Source organism: Geotrypetes seraphini, chromosome 1 (assembly GCF_902459505.1).
Source record: "Geotrypetes seraphini chromosome 1, aGeoSer1.1, whole genome shotgun sequence".
Classification (NCBI taxonomy): domain Eukaryota; kingdom Metazoa; phylum Chordata; class Amphibia; order Gymnophiona; family Dermophiidae; genus Geotrypetes; species Geotrypetes seraphini.
The window spans coordinates 522,919,273-522,940,718 of NC_047084.1; positions in this window are offsets into that span (position 1 = coordinate 522,919,273).

A 21,446-nucleotide genomic window follows, 5' to 3' on the forward strand; every position below is an offset into this window, starting at 1 on the left:
TTTATACAGATTATAAAATTATAAAAGTACAATATATTACACAAGAATAGACATAATAAAATTGATAGATTTAGTGCAGTTTCTGTTTTGGAGATAAATCTATTAAACAATGCAGTTTAAATTTCTTTCCTAAAGGCGCCGTAAGTCAGCCTAGCTCCATTAATGTAGTTACCTAACCAAGACTGCCGTTTACTTGCTTGATATGTGAGAGTTCTATCCAGAAAGGATTTATTTATTTATAAGATTTTACATTATTATCAAGCATAACTTGTACAGAAAGTATAATCAAGAAAATATAACATTTAGGTTAACTTCCAATCCTAATAATGGATCAAAGGAAAAAGGAAAAAAGGAAAACATTCCTTATCTTAATCACACACTGGTCCTCAATTTGAATCCAAGATTAATGAAAAGAGTAATTAAATTGAAGAATAATTTTACAAGGAAAATTTACTGAATCTGTGCTGATGCAGAGCTCATTATCACTTAGGTACAGTTGGTATTCCACATTCAAGACGTTTCAGAGAAAGAAAAGCAATCAAATGAGCTGGTTCTGCAAAAACATATTTAAAAGAACGATATCTGATGACACATTTACATGGATATCTAAGAAAGAAAAAAGCTCCAATCTGAGTCACACCTGGCTTCAACATTAGGAATTCCCTTCTTCTCTTCTGAGTCTCCCTAGAGACATCAGGAAATATTTGAATATGGAGACCCAGGAAGTCCTTAGACCTATTTTTAAAGAAAAGTTTAAGTATCCAGTCCTTATCTGGAGCCAAAGCTACAGTCAGTAAGAGGGTGGCTGGAGTAGCCAATTCTCTATCTGATTGTTCCAATAAAGTGGAAACGTCCAAGGGTGCTTCCTGCAGTGTTCCTTCATCTTCTTTCTTTTGAGGATCCTGATTTTTTATAGGCAAATAATATACCCTTGTAAGAGGTGGTAAAGAATCCTCAGGTATTGTTAGTATCTCCAGAAAGTAGCGCTTTATCATTTCTCGTGGAGAAATTGATGAAATTTTTGGAAAATTGATTAAACGCAAATTATTAGCCCGAGTCTTATTTTCAAGATCTTCCAGTTTTGTTTTCATAATTAAATTATCTTTAACAAGTAGATCTTGATTACTTTTAATTGTTTTAAGTTCCTTGTTTTCTTCTTGTATTTCGGACTTCAACGATACCATATCTTGCTTTAATAAATTAATTTCTCCTTTCTGGATTTTTATTTCTTGATCCAAATATTTTATTTGCGGATTAAGGGAATTCCCTAAATTAGATACTAAGTCCCATAGAGAATCTAAAGTGACTTCAGAGGGCTTGTCAGGTGGAATAAACGTAACTTGTGTCTTTAAATGTTGTTCACTTGAGTGCTTTACCTCACTGAAGTCCTGAGTTCCTTCAGCCAACGTTGTCCCAATCGCTGGTTCTTTCCAGAGGAGAGAATCACTCTGGGTTGTTCTCTATAACGAGCCCTCCAACGAACTGGCCTCTCGGGGGAAGAACACTTCCTCTTCGGGTGTGCTCTCTCCTCGCGTTGAACTGGCTCCCAGCGCTTGTGGCTGAAGCGGAGGCGTCCTTACATCGGGGCTCAGCGTGATGTCAAGCCCTTGAGGAGACCCCGCGGCACTACTCTCTGCTGGGACACTCGCAGGGCGATTCCCTGACGCTTCCTGCTCGCTCAGAAGTCGCCGAAAAATGTCGTTGACGATAGGCACCGGGGCTACCGAACGTCATGAGGCTCCACCGACGCTTCTCCCCCTTCTTTTCGGCATTTTAGCCGACAACTCTTAAGGTAAATGGACTATCCACGGCGTCCTCCCAGCAGTCAGATAGCAGTAGCGGCCATCTTGGATCCGTTCCCCCCAGAAAGGATTTATATTTACAGCCAGTAATGCTTGGATATGCAAAAAGATTACAGTTTCTGGTTATCCTTGTAGGACTATGTAGCACAAAATGAGATAAAAGATAGGTGGGAGCTAGTCCCCAAACCAGCTTGAAATAAACACAAGAAAACTTAAACATTATTTGTGCCTCTATTGGTAACCAGTGCAGCAGTTTGTAGTAGGGACTAACATGGTCGCTTTTTTTCAATCCAAATATCAAACGAACAGCCATGTTCTGTACTATTCTTAATTTCCTCACTGATTTTTTTAGGTATACCCAAATAAACAATATTGCAGTAGTCCAAGATAGATAAGACCAAAGACTGCACCAATAATCTAAATGATAAATGGTCAAAGTATTTTTTAATGGCCTTTCATTTCCATAGTGCAAAAAAGCACTTCTTCACCACAATATTCGTGTGTTCGACCATAGTCAGATGTGTGTCTAATGTGACTCCTAATATTTTTTGAAATCGGGTAATCATGATCTTTTAAATATAGCGATGTTCTAGTAATTTTATCCTTTGGGCTTGCTAAGAAAACTTTTGTCTTTTCTGTATTTAGTTTCAGTTTAAAGTTGATTGTCCAATGTTCTATTTCAGTCATACTATACGAAATTTATTCTAAAGTTTCATTTGTTATGCTATTCAAGGGGATTAAAATAGAAATATCATCAGCATATATAAAGTAATTTAAATTTAACTTTTGTAGTAGGTGACCTATGGATGATATGTAAATGTTGAATAATGTGGGTCAATATTAATAAAATTAATAAAATAGGTGCCAGTAATAGTTCATGTGAAAATTCTTTTTAATGGCCATGCACTAATGACAAAGTTAGTGCATGGCCATTAATTGAAAAAAAAATAGAAAACTGACCATTTTCAGGCTGCTGTAAAAATGACCTCACTATTGCAGGAAAAACCCATGTTTAGGTGTGTTAAGGCCACTTTATACTACAGCTTAGTAAAAGTACCCCTAGGGCAGATAACTTCCCTTTCATCATTTAGGCACAATTGAAAATGCATTTATTTCATGAAGCCTTTCAACAATTTCAAAAGTCTTATATTCCTGTCTAGGAAGTCAACTTTTTCTGTGGAGTAGTCAATTTTTCAATTAACAATGGCTATATACAAATATCTATATACAGAAAATCAACTGGCAGATGCAGTTACCTCCACAATTCTAGCCTTCACATACAAAAAAAAGTCCATTATACACAGCCAAGCCACCAGAATATATGCTCTGACCCAAGAGACAGAGATAAGCACTTCAAAATCCTGACTGAATCCTTCAAACAGAAAGGCTACAACCCCAAAATAATTTCCAGGAAGATTGTCTCTTCACTTGAAGCACCCAGGGGAAACCTACTACAGTACAAAGAAAACCTCAGAGAACTAGAAAAGTTGAGAAAAATCATATAAGACCTACAACCAGGAAGATTAATTGCTAAGGGGTTCCTTTACTAAGCTGTAAACAAAGAGTGGCTTTAGTGCGCCTTTCAGCGGGCTTTTCCTGTGCGTTAAGGCCATTTTTACTGCATCCATAAAAATGGCCTTTTTGTATTAATGCATCAATGTTGCCATTAGCAGCCAGCCATTAAAAAAATTTACCACATGAGCACTTAGGCCTTGAAACTATAAAAGGCACTTAAGGTTAGGCGCCTAGATCGGTGTGGCTACCGATCTAGGCGCCTAATTTAATCTTTTTTTTTAAATTGGCTTAATTGGCACTAATAATTGAAAGCACCACTAAAAAACAATTAAAAATTATTTTAAAAATTAGCCAATAGGCACCTAACTCAGTAGGCGCCTATCACCTAGATGTAGGCATCTACACCGAGACACTTGCAATCATGCAGACATGATTAGGGGCGGATTTGGGGTGGAGTTTGGGCATGGATTCAGTTAGACGTCTACCTTGGGGATCTTTGGCCAAGGAAACCTTGGCTTAATTTTCTGGTGGTGGTTATATCGATTTAGGTGCCGTTAGGCATGATTTTATAAATGGCACCTAACTTTGAGTGACATGGGGTAGGTGCTGTTTTCCTAGGTGTCTACTAAGTTAGGCGCTGTTTATAGAATCTGACCCTTACTGCCATCCCTTTTGCAAGTGCTAAGAGTTTATGTGGTATTCCTGCACCAACCAGTTAATGCACAGTAACGTAGATGCACTAACTGTTTAGTGAAGGAATGCCCACTCTCCATCCCTTTGTCACACTTCCTCACAAAATTGGAAATTGGAAAAAGATTATTTTAAAAAAATAGCTAGCACGTGCATATCTGGTGGTTGCCATAGAACCTAAGTACATTCCACAGCATGCCATTTGAAGCTGCATTAGGCATGCATTAACACCTAATGCAGCCTAGTAAAAGAGAAAGGGAATGGGACTTGATACATAAACTGCCTTTCTGTGGCTACAAAGAAAGAGATATTCCCAGCTCCACCAGTACTGGCCTTCTTACAACCAACAAATCTGAAGCAAAAATTAGAGAAAATGAAACCCCCACAGATGCTAAAAAGGAAGCAAATAGCACTAGTCTTTGCAATATACCAAACTATCCCCTCCTTTTACAAAAGCGTAGCGCGGTTTTTAGCACTGGCTGCGGCTATAACAGCTCCAAAGCTCATAGAATTCCTTTGAGCATCTGAGCTGTTACTGCTGTGGCCGACACTAAAAACCATACTATACTTTTGTAAAAAGGGGAGGGGGGTATAATTTGTTCCAGCATATATCACGTTACTCACATGAGAAAAAAATTAACATAAAGGGATTCTATTCTTCCTCATATGTTGTTTATGAGGATTTCTCAACCGCGCAGAGTTTTGCCAAGAGTTGCTTTTAGCCTCTGATCCATGAGTTTCTGTGCCAGGACCTTTTAGGGACCCCTGAGGAAGATAGTTTTCTTGAAACACGGATTGTGTTGGGTCCATAGTCCCCAACGATTTGGGTCCTAGATATTTCTTTTTGTGGATTATTGGATTGAACTTTTAATAAAGCCTGCATCTTGATCTTCTTCTCCACAGTGTCTTTGGTTTTATCAGATTTTTATTTCTGTGGAGTATTTAGGGTCAATCTTTTGGTTGTGTATATTGTTCAATGCAGAAAATGTGAGGAAAGGTATTATATTGAAAAAATAGAATAGATACTAAAGACAAGAACCAACTCACAGAGACACTACATTAAACGCCACAAGATAAACCAAGGTAACACCTCTGAGGATAAGCATATTTCACGACCTTGGAGCACTGCATAAATGACCTTATGCTCCTTCTCTCAATCGACACTTGCTCACTTCTTTGCTGACGACTCCCAGATCTACCTTTCTGCACCAAATATCTATACTGAAACCCAGACCAGAGTCTCAGCCTGCCTGTCCAACATTGCCGCCTGGATGTCTCATTGCCATCTAAAATTGAATATGGCTAAAACAGAGCTGCTCATCTTCCTGCCTAAACCCACCTCTCCGCTTCCCTCGTTCTCAGTCTCTGTGGACAACACTCTCATCCTTCCTGTTTTGTTTGCTCGTAATCTTGGGGTCATCTTTGATTCCTCTCTCTCCTTCACCGCCCAGATGCAACATATCGCTAAAACCTGCCACTTCTTCCTCTATAATATTACCAAAATCCGACCCTTTCTCTCTGAGCACACTACCAAATCACTTATCCATGCCCTCATCACCTCGCACCTAGATTACTGCAACTCACTACTCTCAGGCCTTCTGCTTAACCATCTCGCTCCCCTCCAGTAAATCCAGAATTCAGCTGCATGTCTCATATTCCAGGAAAACTGCTATACTCACATTACCCCTCTCCTAAAGTCACTTCATTGGCTTCCCATCCATTTCAGACTACAATTCAAATAAATGTACTCACTCAGCTGCCCCTCACTATCTCTCATCATTTATCTCCCCCTATGATCCCCTCCGTGAGCTCCGCTCAGCTGGTAAGTCCCTCCTATCTGTGCCCTTCCCTTCAACTGCCAACTCCAGACTCCATCCTTTCTGCCTTGCTGCGCCATATGCTTGGAACATATGTTTCTGACAGTGTTCAAGGCCTAGTTAAAAACCCACCTCATTGAGAGTGTTTTCAACTCCTAACTCCTTTCACCTTGGGTTATGCATCCCCAACCCTATATGTCGTGTCTGTCTATTCAAGTTAGATTGTAAGCTCTTCCGAGAAGGGACTGTCTATAAATGTCAAAATGTACAGCGCTGGGTACGCCTTTCAGCGCTCTATAAGTGATAAGTAGTAGTAGTAATAGTAGTACTAAGAGGTATCTTGAAAACAATCCAGGAATGTAAAACCTTTGAAGACCGTTAGAGGTGGAATCGCATTATTTTCCTTTTCTTGTTTTGTTTCATTTCTATTTTTATTGTACATGTGATGGAAGTCTTTCAAATGCAAATTCTTCTGCAAATTTGGAACAATTCCAAATGAACTTTTCATAGAATTTAAAACTAGGAATGTTTTCAATTGGCATAAAATAAGAATTACTGTTAATTTCAAAAAGTTGTTCAGTGAAGATACAGCTTTTTTTTCTTTTTTTTTCTGTAATAAACCCTTCTGTTAATAGCCCTTTCTGATAATATCCTATTTGGAGCATCTGAAACTTTATGTGAAGAAGGTATTGCTATTAAAAGGCATAATTAGAGTGCTTTGGGGTTTCTAAGGCCTATGTTTAGATTTTCAATAAAGGAGCAGCCAATATAGCCAGAGCAATTCGATCAATGTAACAAGGCACTTGCGTTCAATTGTCACCATGTGTTCCAGAATAAACATAATTTTTTTTTAGCTGACTTTTCCCATATTCTCTTAATTTATTGCCAAGCAGATCTGAAGTGAATAATATTCTATGATAGCACTTGGTTCACCAAAAAAATCACACACACAAAAAAGGCTTAACCTTTTATAATAGGTTGATTTGCTCTGGGCCTTTTCTTGTGAAATTAAAACTAGACAAGTAGACTCTACAGATCCCCATATTTAACGCAGTGAAACGTAAAAACATGTCCGCTGCAATAAATTTCATTGGGACGTGAACCAAAGCTTGTGTTATTTCAACTGTTTCCTGTCATTTTGTTTTTTTTCTGGCTGTTGATTTTATCACACGGCCACTCGGCACATTTTAGTGCAGATCAAAAGTTAATTATTTCTCCAAAGAAAACCTTAACACTTTTTTGGAACCAGCTTGGTGGCTTTGTTGTTGTTCTGTGCAATGCTATGCAGAGGACTTGGGTTAGATTCCCAGGTCAAATATTTCATTCCTGAGGCTGTATTTAGGATGCAGGCTTCCAGACTTCTGTGAGAAACCCTGTGAAATAAGCTAGATGAGCTGAGTGAAGTTATAAAAAAAGGGAATACAATCTAAGAGCCCCTGGAGTGAAGGAGTGGCCTCAGTGTTGTAGCGAGGGTGAGAGGCGCCCAGGGCGGTGGTGCCCCCCCCCCCCCCGCCCTCTTCTACTACAAAAACTACTATTTATCACTTATATAGCACTGAAAGGCGTACACAGCGCTGTACATTTTGACATTTAATAGACGGTCCCTGCTCAGAAGAGCTTACAATCTAACTTGGACAGACAGACATAACATATAGGATTGGGGATGCAGAACACAAGTTGAGAGGAGTCAAAAGCACTCTCAAACAGGTGGGCTTTTACCTGGGGCCCTGAACACTGTCAGAGACGGAGCCCGCTGTAGGGATTCAGGCAGCTTGTTCCAAGCATACAGTGCAGCAAGGTAGAAGGGATAGAATCTGGAGTTGGCAGAAGAATGGAAGGGCACAGATAGGAGGGACTTACCAGCTGAGTGGAGCTCATGGGGGTGTGGGGGGGACAAAGGGGGAGAAAAGTGAAGAGATATAGTGAGAGGCAGCTAGGTGAGTGCATTTGTAGATCAGTAAGAGGAATTTGAATTATATTTGGAAACGGATGGGAAGCCAATGAAGTGACTTTAGCAGAGGAGTAACGTGAGTATGGTGGCTCTCTGTCCCCAATCCTTCCCTGCCCCTCTGCTGCACACATGCACTCCTTCCCTTCCCCCATACCTCTTTAACTTCCCTCTGACATCACTTCCTAGGCACAGAACCCAAAAGTGACACCAGAGGGAGAGCCGACGCCGGTGCAAGCAGCAGGTTGGAGTTGCGGCTCGCGTCGGTGAAAAGCTTGAGGTACAGTTGGGGAGGGGGGAGGGAGAAGTGAAGGTGTACGCCCGGCATGGGGAGGAGTGAGAAGGAGCTGGGGGGGGGGGTGCGGAGAGGAAGAGGGATGCCAGTGCCCCCACTGTTACTATGCCACTGAATGGCCTAGTGGTTAAAGCAACTACTTCAGCACCCTGAGTTTGATTCCTACAACAGCTCCGTATGACAGTTCATTGCCCCAAGTAAACTGCTTTGATGATATAAGCCACATAAGAAAAGTACAGCATATCAAGTCCTATCCCCCTTTTACAAGGCCACAGTTGTTGGGGGGTTTTTTTTGTAATTTTTTTGTAATTTTCAATTTGAGTACAAAGTGCAAAAATTTTGAAAACAAGTAATATATTGAACAGCACTTACATTCAATCAAATAATAATACAAAATATATTTTCCCCCTCCCTGGTTGTGTGTGAGAGTCAAGTAGAATTAAGAGCTTATACAATTAATCAGATTTAATAAATTCCGTTAATGGACCCCATGTTGCTTTAAATATTTTATTATGTCCCAATATTTCTAAATCATTTTTTTCATATCTATAACATTGACACAAAGTTTCCCACCAAAAGGAAAAGTTTAACCTGTCCCAGTTTTTCCAATTCCTAGTGACCATTTGTATGGCAACCCCTGTCATAATTATTATAAGTCTGATTTTATACCTGTCTAATGGATTTTTAGCTTTCAACAATGTCCCACAAATGACCACATTGCAGGACAATGGAATCAATGTTTCCAGTATCATATTAATTTGTCCCCATATTGATTTCCAAAAATAAGGCCACAGTTGTAATGCCGCCGTGGTAAATGCATGGAAGCCCATAGGAATTGAATGGCTTCAGTACTTTTACAGCAGCATTGTCATCACTGCAGCTTTGTAAAAGGGGCCCTAAGGATTATTGCAAAGGAGGATTTAATGGCATCAAATTCCAACATTGGTTCAGATGGATCTGAAAACCTATCTCTAGAATGTACAGATATTCTTAGAATCAAAATTGTACAAGGCACATAAATCTCCAATATTTAATTTTTTGAGAAACTTTAAGAAACAACTTACATACTTAAAGCTGCATCCATTATGTTTCTCAACAGCCTTCTCTCATACGGCCCTCAGCGGCAACACCACAGACTCAGTAAACTTTCATAGTCCCTGGCTTTATGTGCCAGCTCTTCATCGGACCATTCTAATATTTATTTTGATATTGAATTTATAATTACATTTTTTTCTAAGTACTTTTTCACTATCTATTTGAGTCCCATGTCAGCAAACATAGGCGTTTTCCTCCGTTAGGTGCCATTTTCTGCCTTACTTTCCAAGCCACGCCGGAGGAATCACCAGTCTTATTACAGTCCAGTTGTTCCTGAGGAAGGGGGTGTGCACCCCCGAAACGGAGTCCCGTTGGACGGATGATGTTACACATCGGCTGGCTGTTCTACAGTCTAAAGAAGCTAAGTACTTCCATTTATTGACTGGCTTGGTTCTGATTTGGACAGATTTGGACACTTTCCTTCCTTGTTTGGCCCCCCTGGCAAGGAGTAGAGACAAGAATTTCTTAACCTCATAGTGTGTTTTTTTGATTTCTAGAATCTTTTTTCACACGTAGCACTTTTTGGGGGTGCACTTGATTTATTCTCACCCACAGGAAGAACCCGGGGATGTTTCACAGTTTACACTCTTTCTGAGTGTCAGCCGGTGACAGCCTTTCCCTTATTGGGCGGCTGTGTTACTGAGGGTTCTCCTGTTTCACACTATGTGTAATTTGCTGATTAATTTAGATTGAGGTTTCTTCTTGTCTCTCCCCCTTGTCAGTTGGTATTCTTGGGGTTGGGGAGGTTTTGCAGCAGTTATATATTTTTCCTCCCTATACATTTTTGGGTTCTATTTTGTGTTCAGCAAACATAGAGCGACACTTCTGCCTCCATACATCCCAATATGGCTTCTGAAAAAAGCATAGCACCGAGCTCCTCATCATCACTCTAATCACTAAAATTAAACAGTTGCTAAGCTCGGGTCATCAGGCAATACTGATCCAATCTGATATTTCCGCAGCCTTCGACTCAGTGGACCACCAATTACTCCTAACCATACTCTCGGATATCGGAATAACAGGGACTGTACTGAAATGGTTCGCCGACTTCCTACAAAATCACAAATACTTGGTCAAAAGGCAATAATTATACTCCAAACCTTGGAAGGCATTCTGTGGCGTCCCACAAGGATCCCCATTATCCCCATTACTATTCAATTTATTCATAAGCTCGCTGGGACACATCAAAATGGAAGACAAAATTGTACTATCTTATGCCAACGACATTTTCCTCTTCATCCCCATGACCAATAACCATCATAATATTGCCGAAAAAATCTCAAACAATATAGATAACATTCAAACCTGGGAAACGAACAAGATGAAACTGAACGCCACTAAGACCAAAGCCATTGGTTTCCGCACTGCACAACAGAATCTCATTTCTAACCTCACTCTTCCATCAGGCTTCATTCTTCTAATGGAAAAATCCACCAATGTACTAGGCTTCATCTTAGAGACACTCTCACAATGGAACAACAAGTATCTAACCTTCGTAAAAACATCCACACCAGGGGTGTCCAACCTGCGGCTCAAGGGCCACAAGTGGCCCAGTGAAGTATTTTGTACTGCCCCGGTCGAGGGCGATGCAGTGTTTTCCTCTGCTGCCCCCAGGTGTTTACTGTCTTGCTGGCTCCCTGCTCTGTCTTGCTGCGGCATTTGCACGGCCCCAGAAACATTTTTTTCCGGCCAATGCGGCCCAGCGAAGCTAAAAGGTTGGACATCCCTAATCTACACTATGGGGCTCATAATTTAAAAAAAAAAAAAAAAAAAATCATTTAAAAAGTGGCCTAAATCGGTACTTGGATGATCAAAAAGCCTGATCGTCCAAGTACCGATAATCAAAGCTGGTTTTAGACGTATCTAAAACCAGCTTAGGTCTTTCCCCTGCCTCTAAATGCATAGAGCGAAAAGAGGTGATTTTAGAGGAGGGGAAAGGGCGGGAGGTGGGCGGGAGGGGGACTGACATAGACATAGTCGTACAGCAGGTATAACCAAAAGTTTAGACAAGTTGCCTAGTCGGCACTTATAAGTTTTGACTTAGACCAAAAAGGGGCCACTAAGCTGATCACAGCTGCCGCGATCAGCTCATCTTCCCCCGCAACCTGCCAACCCCCCACCGCAACGATTGTGGCAGGACAGATGGCTCATCTCCCCTGCCACGATAAAGATACCTTGAAGTGCCGCAAACTGCGGCACTTCAGATCGCTATCACGCCAGGAGAGATAGCCAATCTCTCCAGCCACGATCCCCCCTACCATAGCGATCCGGACAGGAAGGAGCCCAGGCCCTCCTGCCCCGGTGACCTCCCAACCCCCCTAATCAGATATGGGCAGGAGGGAGCCTAACCCCTCCTGCCACGACAAAACCCCCACCCCATCCTGATCGGATATGGGCAGGAAGGAGCCCAACCCCTCCTGCCTCATTTAAACCCCCACCCCAATTGGATAGGAGCCCAACCCCTCCTGCCCCTATGACCCTTACCCCCCACCCCTACTAAGATACGGGCAGGAGGGGCCTAAGGCAACTGGGCCAATTCTGGTTGGCCCAGGCACCTAAGGCCCCTCCTGTGGGCGGGACTTGAGGCACCTGGGCCAATCAGGCCCTAAGGCCCACCATTCTGTGGATGGTGGGCCTGCCGGGTGGACGGGCTTGGGGCCCATCCATCCGGCCAACTTCTTTGAGGTAAAGGGGAAGTGTCGGGGGTAGGGTTGTCATGGGGTCAGCGGTTGGGGAGTTCAGGGGGCTGATCGGTGGTTCTGGGTGGGCGGTCATTGGGGGGATTCATTGGGATCCCTAATGCCTAAATCTTAGTGGGGTGGGGGTAGGGTGGTCACAGGGGCAGGAGGGGTTGGGCTCCCTCCTATCCAATCTGATTGGGGGGGTAGGGGACTGCATTGGGGCAGGAGGACCTGGGATCCCTTCTGCCTGTATTGGTTCAGAGGGGGGTGGATCACGGTAGGAGAGATTGGCTATCTCTCCTGCCGCGATAGCGATCACCCCTCTACTCAAACTGCCACAAACTGTGGCAGGAGAGATTGGGCATCTCTCCTGCTGCGGGTCGTGACAGTTCGTAGGTGGGTCTATCACCATCGCGGCAGGGGAGATGAGCCATCTGTCCTGTCGCGATAATTGCTACGGGTGTGGGTGTGTGAGTGTGGATGTGGATGTGTGTGTGGGTGGATGTGGGTGTGTGTGTGTGTGTGGATTGCTATGGGTGTGGGTGGATTCTGTAACCGGTGTTCTTTTTGACAGACACCGGTTACAGAATGCAGCTTTTAGGTAAAGGACTGGCCCCTCCTTCACCTAAAGCTCTTGTTTTGGGCGTTTGGGACTTAGGCTGTTTTTGGGTTGATAATCTGTTGTAAGTGTAGACGTAGTGGTGGTCTGGGCGTTTAAGCAGCTAAACGTAGAGGCAGGCCATTCTCAAAATAAACCTCATTTTGGATGTTTGCTTTGAGAATGGATATTTTCCCTGCTTCTACTTTCAACGTTTAGGGCCTAGGTCAAAAGGGGACATAAACTTTTTTTTGATTATGCCCCTCCACGCGTCAACTGCGACTCACAAGATCATACTTCCACCCACACCACTTTGCTCTGATTGTTCAGATAATGGTCCTACCTCAACTGGACTATTGCAACTCCACCTATCTTGGCATCAATACTACTCTTATCCGTAAACTGCAACTCATGCAGAACACAGCCATTAGACTAATCTACAAATTAAAGAAATCACAACCTTCATCAGGCAACTACACTGGCTCCCAATATCATTCCAAATAATTTTCAAATCATCATGTATCCTATACCAGATTCTATGCGAAAACTCAGCAGCCCCTCTTATCCAACTATTCTTTACTGCTTGGTCAGCATCAAAAAGAATCCTTAACATCTAACTAAACCTGCCATCCATAAAATACCTCCACTACAAGCGAATTTTCCACTCTATGATAACTTATCTGGGTGTAAAAACCTGGAATGACCTATCAGAAGTCATCAGGAAAGAGTCAAACTACACCACATTCAGAAAAAACCTGAAGACTCACCTCTTTGACATTTAATTGTCTTGATTTCTGTATAGCACCCCTTACTTCTAGGTCCCTCCTCTTGCTTTTCCATGCCTCTTTCCCCTACTACTTTCCCTTTCCTCTTTGATCTGTTGCCTTGAGCCTGAATAGGTATATGCGACTCACAAATGGAAGATTAGATTAGATTAGATATTGTTCCCCATGTTCAGCATCTCCCTTTTCAATGTCTCCTATACAGTACATCCCTTTTTAGTATTTCCCCTGTGCCCATCCCCCTGCCTTCATCATCTCAACATTCGATGATCCCCTTCTCCTGTGTACAGTATCAGTTTCGCCAGAAGTTACATCAGAAGGAGGGACTCGGTGGCAAGAAGGTTCCAGAGCAGCACTGTGTGCAGGAAGCTTCTAAGAGGCTGGTAGGCCCACCCTGGGAGGCGCAAAGAGGCTGACCCAGGATATTCACAGGCTGTTGTTTTGGTTTTTTTGCCACCCGTGATCGGGAACCATGGAGAGAGGGTGTGAGGGCTGTTGGACCCACGAGAGGGAGGGAGGGACGGGGGCTACTGGACTCACGAGGGGGGCTGCTGACCGGGAGGAGTGGGAAGAGAGGCAACTCATGGCAGATCCTCACTGCAGGGCAAGGCCATTCACTGCTGCACGGGGCGGTGAATGGCCTTGTCCCAGTACCTGCGCCAACCAGTCAATTTTTCCCCCCATTCCTGCAGGTTACCCGTGGCTACCCATTGCTAGCCACGGGTAACAGTCACAGTGTCATTTTCTATCTGAGGCATACCATGGTAATTTTGCTATGCGTACACGCTATCCATATGCTATAAAATTTATTTTTTGACACAGGAGGCATGTCTAGGGTTGAGAATGAGCATGTCTATGCAAATTAGTTAGCACATGGGCATTAATGTGCATTAACCGATTAGCGCAGGTTTAGCATGTGAGTCCCTACCATCTACAAAATAGGTGGCAGTAAGGGTTCACACACTAATGGTCACTAGGTAATGGGAAAATTAGAGCATAGCCATTAATAAGAAAAACTGAAAATCAGCCATTTTCCTGCTGCCACAAAACTACTACTACTATTTATCAATTCTAAAGTGCTGAGAGGTATATGCAGCATTGTACATTTAATATGAAATAGACAGTTCCTGCTCAGAAGCCCTGACAATTTAATTTGGACAGAAAGTCAGGACATATAGGGGTTGGGGAATTTCTTGCAGAGAGAATGATAGGATTGACAAAGATAATCCGTAATAATTCTGAAATCACCACAATCATACATCACTTGCTCATAAGTTGATGTTCATATGTTTTGCAAGTTCCTATGCAGTAGGCCTTAGTAAGCAGGAGAGACCCATGTAGGGGCACACTAAGGCCACTTTTTTGCTGCAGCTTAGTTTAAGGGCCCCTAAGGCAGATAGGTACCATATGGCCTATCCATACAATCTACTATCCCTTCCTCTTCATTAGAGATCCTATGTACTTATCTCAAGCTTCTTTGAATTCAGATACAATCTTTGTCTCTACTATCTTTACCGGGATGCCATTCAACACATTTACTACCCTTTTTATGATGCTGCCACTCCTTAATTCATCAAGTTGCTAGGTCTCGAACACAATTCAATGGCATTGATAATTTAAGTTCAATGCAATGATTGTGTAAGGTGTAAGGTGGTGTGTAAAGTCAATGAATCCAAATATAGCCAGGTCCAGAGGAATAAAAAGAAAAATACCCTTGAAGGTCCTTTTCATGTTGTTCAACTATCCATTTTGGCTCTAACATAAATTGTTACCTATTTTTCAGGTTCAAGCTATATGATAAGCTTCTTTCACTAGATCATCAGGCGCACAGTAGCAGGACTGTCTCTGCCTTTTTCATTTGTGGATATTCATGCCCCTTTATTCTCCAAACTTGCCTTAAATAACACAAGGCAACAAAAACAATTTTTTCATAATCATCTGACAACACAGCACATTTTTCTAAAGCAGTTTTTCACGCTGATTTCAGATCTGTTATAATTTTTTTTTCAGTAAACTTTTAAAGCTATGACTAATGTTAGTTTGTAGCGTTTTAGCATATAGGGTTTTAAGAATTGCAGCATCAACTTAAAGAAATGTTACAGTATCAAATAAGCACACAGCATAGCATAATTATACTGGACTGTGTCACTTAGCAACCATTATTTCTTCAAAAATGCTTAGAGTATGATTTCTTTTTGTGAGTTTTTTGGATTGTCATGGCACAACATCCAGCAGTAGTCCATCATACTCTCATTCAAGAAACCTTGGTAGCAACACTCCATTAACTGAATGTCCTGGTGAAAACGTTCTCCTTGCTTGTCAATCACCATATCAAGATTTTCTGAAAAAAAGTCAAGATGTGAGTGCAAAAAGTGTATTTTTAATGACATGCGACAGCCAAGTTTCTGATATGAGTCAAGGAGATTCTGAACTCCTGCCTTGTATGAAGGAGACATATGATTGCCTAGAAAGTTTTCCACTAACCACTTGAATACCTCCCAAGCTTCAAGCTCAGCTACTGAGAGTAATTGCTTAAAATCTTCATCATGCATAACAGACTTGATCTGTGGGCCTTCCTTCAGTTTTACAGTGCTGAGTTTTGGAAATTTCTTAACAAGATATTGAAAACCAGGTGAGTTTGCTTTACCCATGGCCTTTACTAGGTTCTTCATCAACCCCAGCTTGATATGAAGAGGTGGAAGTATTGTGTGAGGATCCACCAATGGCATAAATTTCACACTACTTGTCCCTGGGTTATAGGTATCCTTCAGCTGCCAGACACATTTGACATAATGTTCAGCTGTAGATCTGCTTTCCCACAAGCACAGGAAACAGCAGTATTTAGTGAATCCTCCTTGCATTCCCATTAGCATGTTAATGACCTTCAGATCACCACAGATGTTCAACTGGTGTGTTTTATAACTGATTGCTTCTAGTAAATTCTTCATATTCTCATAAGACTTCTTTAGATCAGCAGAATGGGCAATTGGTATACTTGGTTTGGAATTTCCATTGTGCAACAACACTGCCTTCAAGCTTCTCTGTGAAGAATCAATGAAGAGATGCCATTCATCTGGACAACGCACTTGTGACAAACTGTTGAAGAGCCCGTTGATATCATGACAAAAGCACAATGAGCCATTTACAGTTAAGAATGTTGTTAGGTTATGATTCCTTTTTCTGTAATGAGTTGTATTGCATCTTTTGCAAGCAAGTGCTTTTGCTTAAGCCTTGAAGCAAGAAGTTCTGCTTTTTCTTTTGAAAGATTTAGATCACGAATAAGATCGTTGAGCTCAGCTTGTGTAAAGGTCTCTGTTTCTGAATCTTCATCATTCACATAATCAGGATCAGATAGTGGATTGTGACCAGCTGCTGTATCATCATCACATTCCTCATCATGTTCCACAGAAGCAAGTCCATCTTGTGGAGGTACAGGGACAGGCAATGAGTCATCATGAGGAACAGGTGTAATAGCAGAATCCACAGTAGGATATATAATTTTGTGCTTAGTTTTAGCTGAGAATCCATTTGTGTTCACAAGGCAAAAGTAGCAATTTTTAATATGGTCTCGCGGTTCCCTCCATATCATTGGGATTGCAAATATCATTGCTGCCTTTTGTCAATTGAGCCAGTCATGAAGTCCGTTAGAACAACTGTTACAGATGATATGTGGAGCTCAAAATTATCCTGGTCATCCAGTAGATAGCCAAATTACAATTTGTATACCTTCTTCAGATCTACGGCAATTGGGCGACATTGTGCTTTCGTCGTGAATGATCCACAGACGTAACAGAAACTAGCTGGATGATTAGTACAATGTCTTGGCATGATAAAGACTGATATTAATCACCATCTGTAGCATAAAAAAACAAAGACAACTGTCATTAACCATCCTTATACGTAAACGCATAATATATCGCCCAATTAACATTTATAATTATATATAATGAGCCTCTTTACAAATATGTGATGTGATAGTGAAAAACTAAACACAGATTTGAAATCAGAATGAAAAATACTACAAAACCCATCCAACATTAACTCTGATGAAAATGATGTGTTGACCTGAATATAATCCTTGAAATAGGAACCTCCTAAACACATTGTGATAGTAGTATGTTTTTGTCTGATAAAATTGGAAACAATGGAAACCTGAATGGGCCTCTCAGTCTATTGTTTGCTCAGCTGCTGCTACCTAGAGTTACTTGAAGTGTTAGCTTTGCGCTCTTCTAGTTCTTGCAGTTTTGCTTGCAGCTCGTAATTGTGGATTTGGAAGAGGGGAGAACATTGTCTTTATAAAAATCTGTATAATAATTTCTATAGCGCTACTAGCCATACACAGTGTTGTACACATTATATGCAGGTATCTGTCTCTAGTGGGCTCAAAATGTTACCCCTCCCCCCCCCTTATTATGAAGCTGTGTTAGGCTTTTTTTATCACAGACCATGATGGTACGAGCTCTGATGCACATAGAATTCCTATGAGCATCAGAGCTAATACCACCGCGGCTGGCGATAAACATAGAAACATAATGGCAGATAAAGGCCAAATGGCCCATCTAGTCTGCCCATCTCTTTCTCTCTCTGAGAGATCCCACATGCCTATCTTAGGCTTTTTTTGAATTCAGACACAGTCTCTGTTTCCACCACCTCTTCCGAAAGACTGTTCCATGCATCTTCCATCTCTCTTTCTTTGCTTTTTGATGTTCTTTAGAGAATTTAGGCTATTTTTTGTTATTGTTTCTCTTTGGCCAATCAGTATGATTTCATGCAAAAGATTTGCAATGATACTCCATGTTGCTCAAACGGCTAAAAGCTAAAATTGAATCACAACGTACCATACCTTAACACACAGATAGGCAAAGAGCAGGCGGCAGCAGCATAGTCTGTGATATATTTTTTTCTGAAGACTCATCTCCATTTGAAAGCCTGCAGTAGTTCCCTTTGTCCCATAGCTTACATGGAATGTATTTTAAATTATGCACCCTGATATAAAAATGAATCCCTTTATCATTCCCCGTGCATACTGTATATTGATATGAACATTAATTTAAACTATTTGGAGGTACCGCATCAACAAATATGCATACAGGGAAACACAACATGGCCAGCTCGTCAGAGAGATCCTGTAGCAAACAGCAATCAAAGGTATCATTTCTTTGAACAGGCAGCTTAATTATGCTACTCTGTGGCATGTCTAATATTTATTCCAGTCTTGTGCAGAGGAGTTTAAAAGGGTATAATTATGATAATTACGGCATCGCAACATTCGGCTCACTATCATTTCCTTATGAGACAGTGGAACCAGTAGAAAAAATATTAACTAGAAAAAGCTTTCAGAATCCCTACGTGCTGTTTCTATATTAGCGTTCTGCCATGCCTGTCTGTTTCCATTTTGAAAATCTATTCAAAACATTCCACTGGGTATATAATCTTGATTTTTTTTTTTTCAGGCTGTCTTGGGCTGCTTCAATGCACAACACAACGTATTGTTTAAAGGCATTAATTCAAGTACGTGAGATCCAAAACAGAACATATTTGGTACAATCTGTGCTCACTATTCTGTCCTTGTTCGATGGGAGGTCTTAGCTTAAAATCATTTAACATGTTGTACAGATATGAAAAAAGAAAAAAAAAAAAGCAAATAATCATAAAGCATAATCAATTCAGGATGTTTTATGTTGTGAATTTTGCTGCTAGTATCCCTTGTGTCTTGCTTTGTTTTATTTCAATATTCTCACTTTGTTTCTATTGTTTTGCTTTTTTAATTGGTGGTGGCTAGTGAGTAAAAATTTATGTGGTGACCCCACCCAAGTTTCATGTCTTCTCTGTTTTTTTTTCCAATTGCTCTTCTTCTGACTCTCTCCGACCCTTCATGTTTCTTCTCACTTCGATCATAAACCCTACGCCACTCTGGCCTCCTCCATATGCCTTTTTGCTCACACACTTCTGTCCTAGGTTCTCAGCAATGACATGCCAGCTGTCAACATCGCTGTTTGTATATTGGTGTTTAGTTCTCTTTTCCTTCATATAGGGCAGCTCAGTGGAGTTAATCATTGCTACCATTTGCTAATTCCTTTGGGCTTAAGTCTCCATCATCCTTTGTTATTTCCTCTCTATCTTAGCCTTAGACCAGAGCAGCGACTCCCAAACTTGATCTTGGAGGCACCCCAGCCAGTCAGGTTTTTAAGATATCCACAATGAATAAGCATGAAATAAATTTGCAAACACTACCTTCAGTTATATTCAACTCTATCTCATGCATATTCATGGGTATCTTGAAAAACTTGACTAGATGAGTGTGTCCTGAGGACTAGATAAATAGCAGAAGAGTAAGCATAACTCCTCCTTGTGATTCCATAAAGCTCTGTCCCATGGTAGGCTGTTCTTAATTTCTACTTTTTCTCACTCTTTAGTATTTGTGAGCCTTGAACTCTGGTTTCTTTTGACTAGGGTTGCCAGATTTTTCAATTGGAAAATCCGGACATTTAGACCAGCCCCCAGGCCCACCCAGTTCTGCCCATCCCCACCCTGTAACGCTCTAATCCCTCCCCCAGTCCTGCCCTAGCCCCGCCCCCACTACCCGCTCATGGGCTGGGAGGAAGTCCACGTATGTGCAGATGCCAAGCGATGACATGCGCGTATGACATCATGTGCGGACTTCCTTCCTGTCCGAAGTGATTTCAGGAGGCTTTTCGAAACCCGGACAAATTGCCGGGTTTTGAAAAGCTGTACCCTAACCCTAACCCTAACCTCAAAAGGAGGACATGTCCGGGCAAATCCGAAAGTTTGGTAACCCTACTTTTAACAGGGCACTAGATCATCAATTCTCTCCCTAGTAGGCACATCAAACCATTCACTCAGATTCAGAATTGGCAGCTTCTTTCTTTGGCACTCTTCCAGCCTTCCTTTCTGCTGCATGAATACATCTCCTATTCCCTACACTGCTGCCAAACTACACTTTCAAATCTCCTCGGAGAAGGTTTTGTCTAATACTGTGAATTTGATGGCATAAGGGGAGGCTTGTTTTAAACGTTTGTGTACTGTTTGATTTATTGTTTTAATAGATTATGCATGTATTTATGTAAACCACCTAGGTTTTAGGCGGTTAACAAATATTTTAAATAAATAGAGGGTGACTGAGTTAATCTCATCTGCGGGTCCTCAATCACAGAAGAATCTATTGACCCATAAACCATTGCCCTGCACATTTTCAGGACCACATACAGTATAAGTATTAGGCAGCTGAGCCTGCACTTCTAAATATCACACCTGACACACCACTGTAGGCAGCACATTAATTTTCAGGAGGCATTTGACGGTCTCCTGAGGAAATTAAAAAAGTGATGGGACAGGAAGAACTGTCCTTTTGTGGATTAAAAACTGGTTAAAGGTTACGAAGCAGACAGTGGGATTAAGTTGTCAGTTTTCCAACAAAGGAAGGTAAATAGCATTGGCCCCAGGGATCTGTGCCGGGGCCAGTGCTGTTTGACAACTTCATTAATGACCTGGAGAAATGAGGAAAGAATAAGGTGGTCAAATTGACAAATGACACAAAATTATTCAAAGCGGTCAAAGTACAAATGGACTGTGAGGAAATTCAGGAAGATCTTGTGAAATCGAGAACTGGGCAGCTAAATGGTAGATGAAATTTAACATGGACCACTGCAAAGTGATAAGTATAGGGGGGGAAACCCCCCCCCCACAGATATACAATGCTGAGAGCCATAGTAGGAATTACTACTGAATAAATGTGTCATAATCCAAGAAAAGGGACCTAATCTTGGAAATTGAGTTATTCAGCTGGCTAAATAATCAAGAAGTTGCTGATTCAAATGAAACAAACCACATCTTTCTATCATTTCATTTGCCAGAGATATACCGTTTCAATTAAACAGTTTTAGTTAGAAATAGAACCCAACTGACATTGTTGCCTTGATTCTCAATTAAGCATGCACTAAGGGGTCCTTTTATCAAGCTGCGGTAGGGGTTTAACGCGCGCAATACCGCGCTTTAAACCGCCTGCCGCGCTAGCCACTAATGCCTGCATTGAGCAGCCGTTAGTTTTTTAGCCGGCCGCGGGGGTTAGCGCGTGATGAAATGGCCGACGCGCTAACCCCACTAGTGCAGCTTGATAAAAGGACCCCTAAGACTCGGTACCTTTTCTTAGATTGTGACACAAATAGATCTTAGAGTCACTGTGGACAAGACTTTGGAATTCTT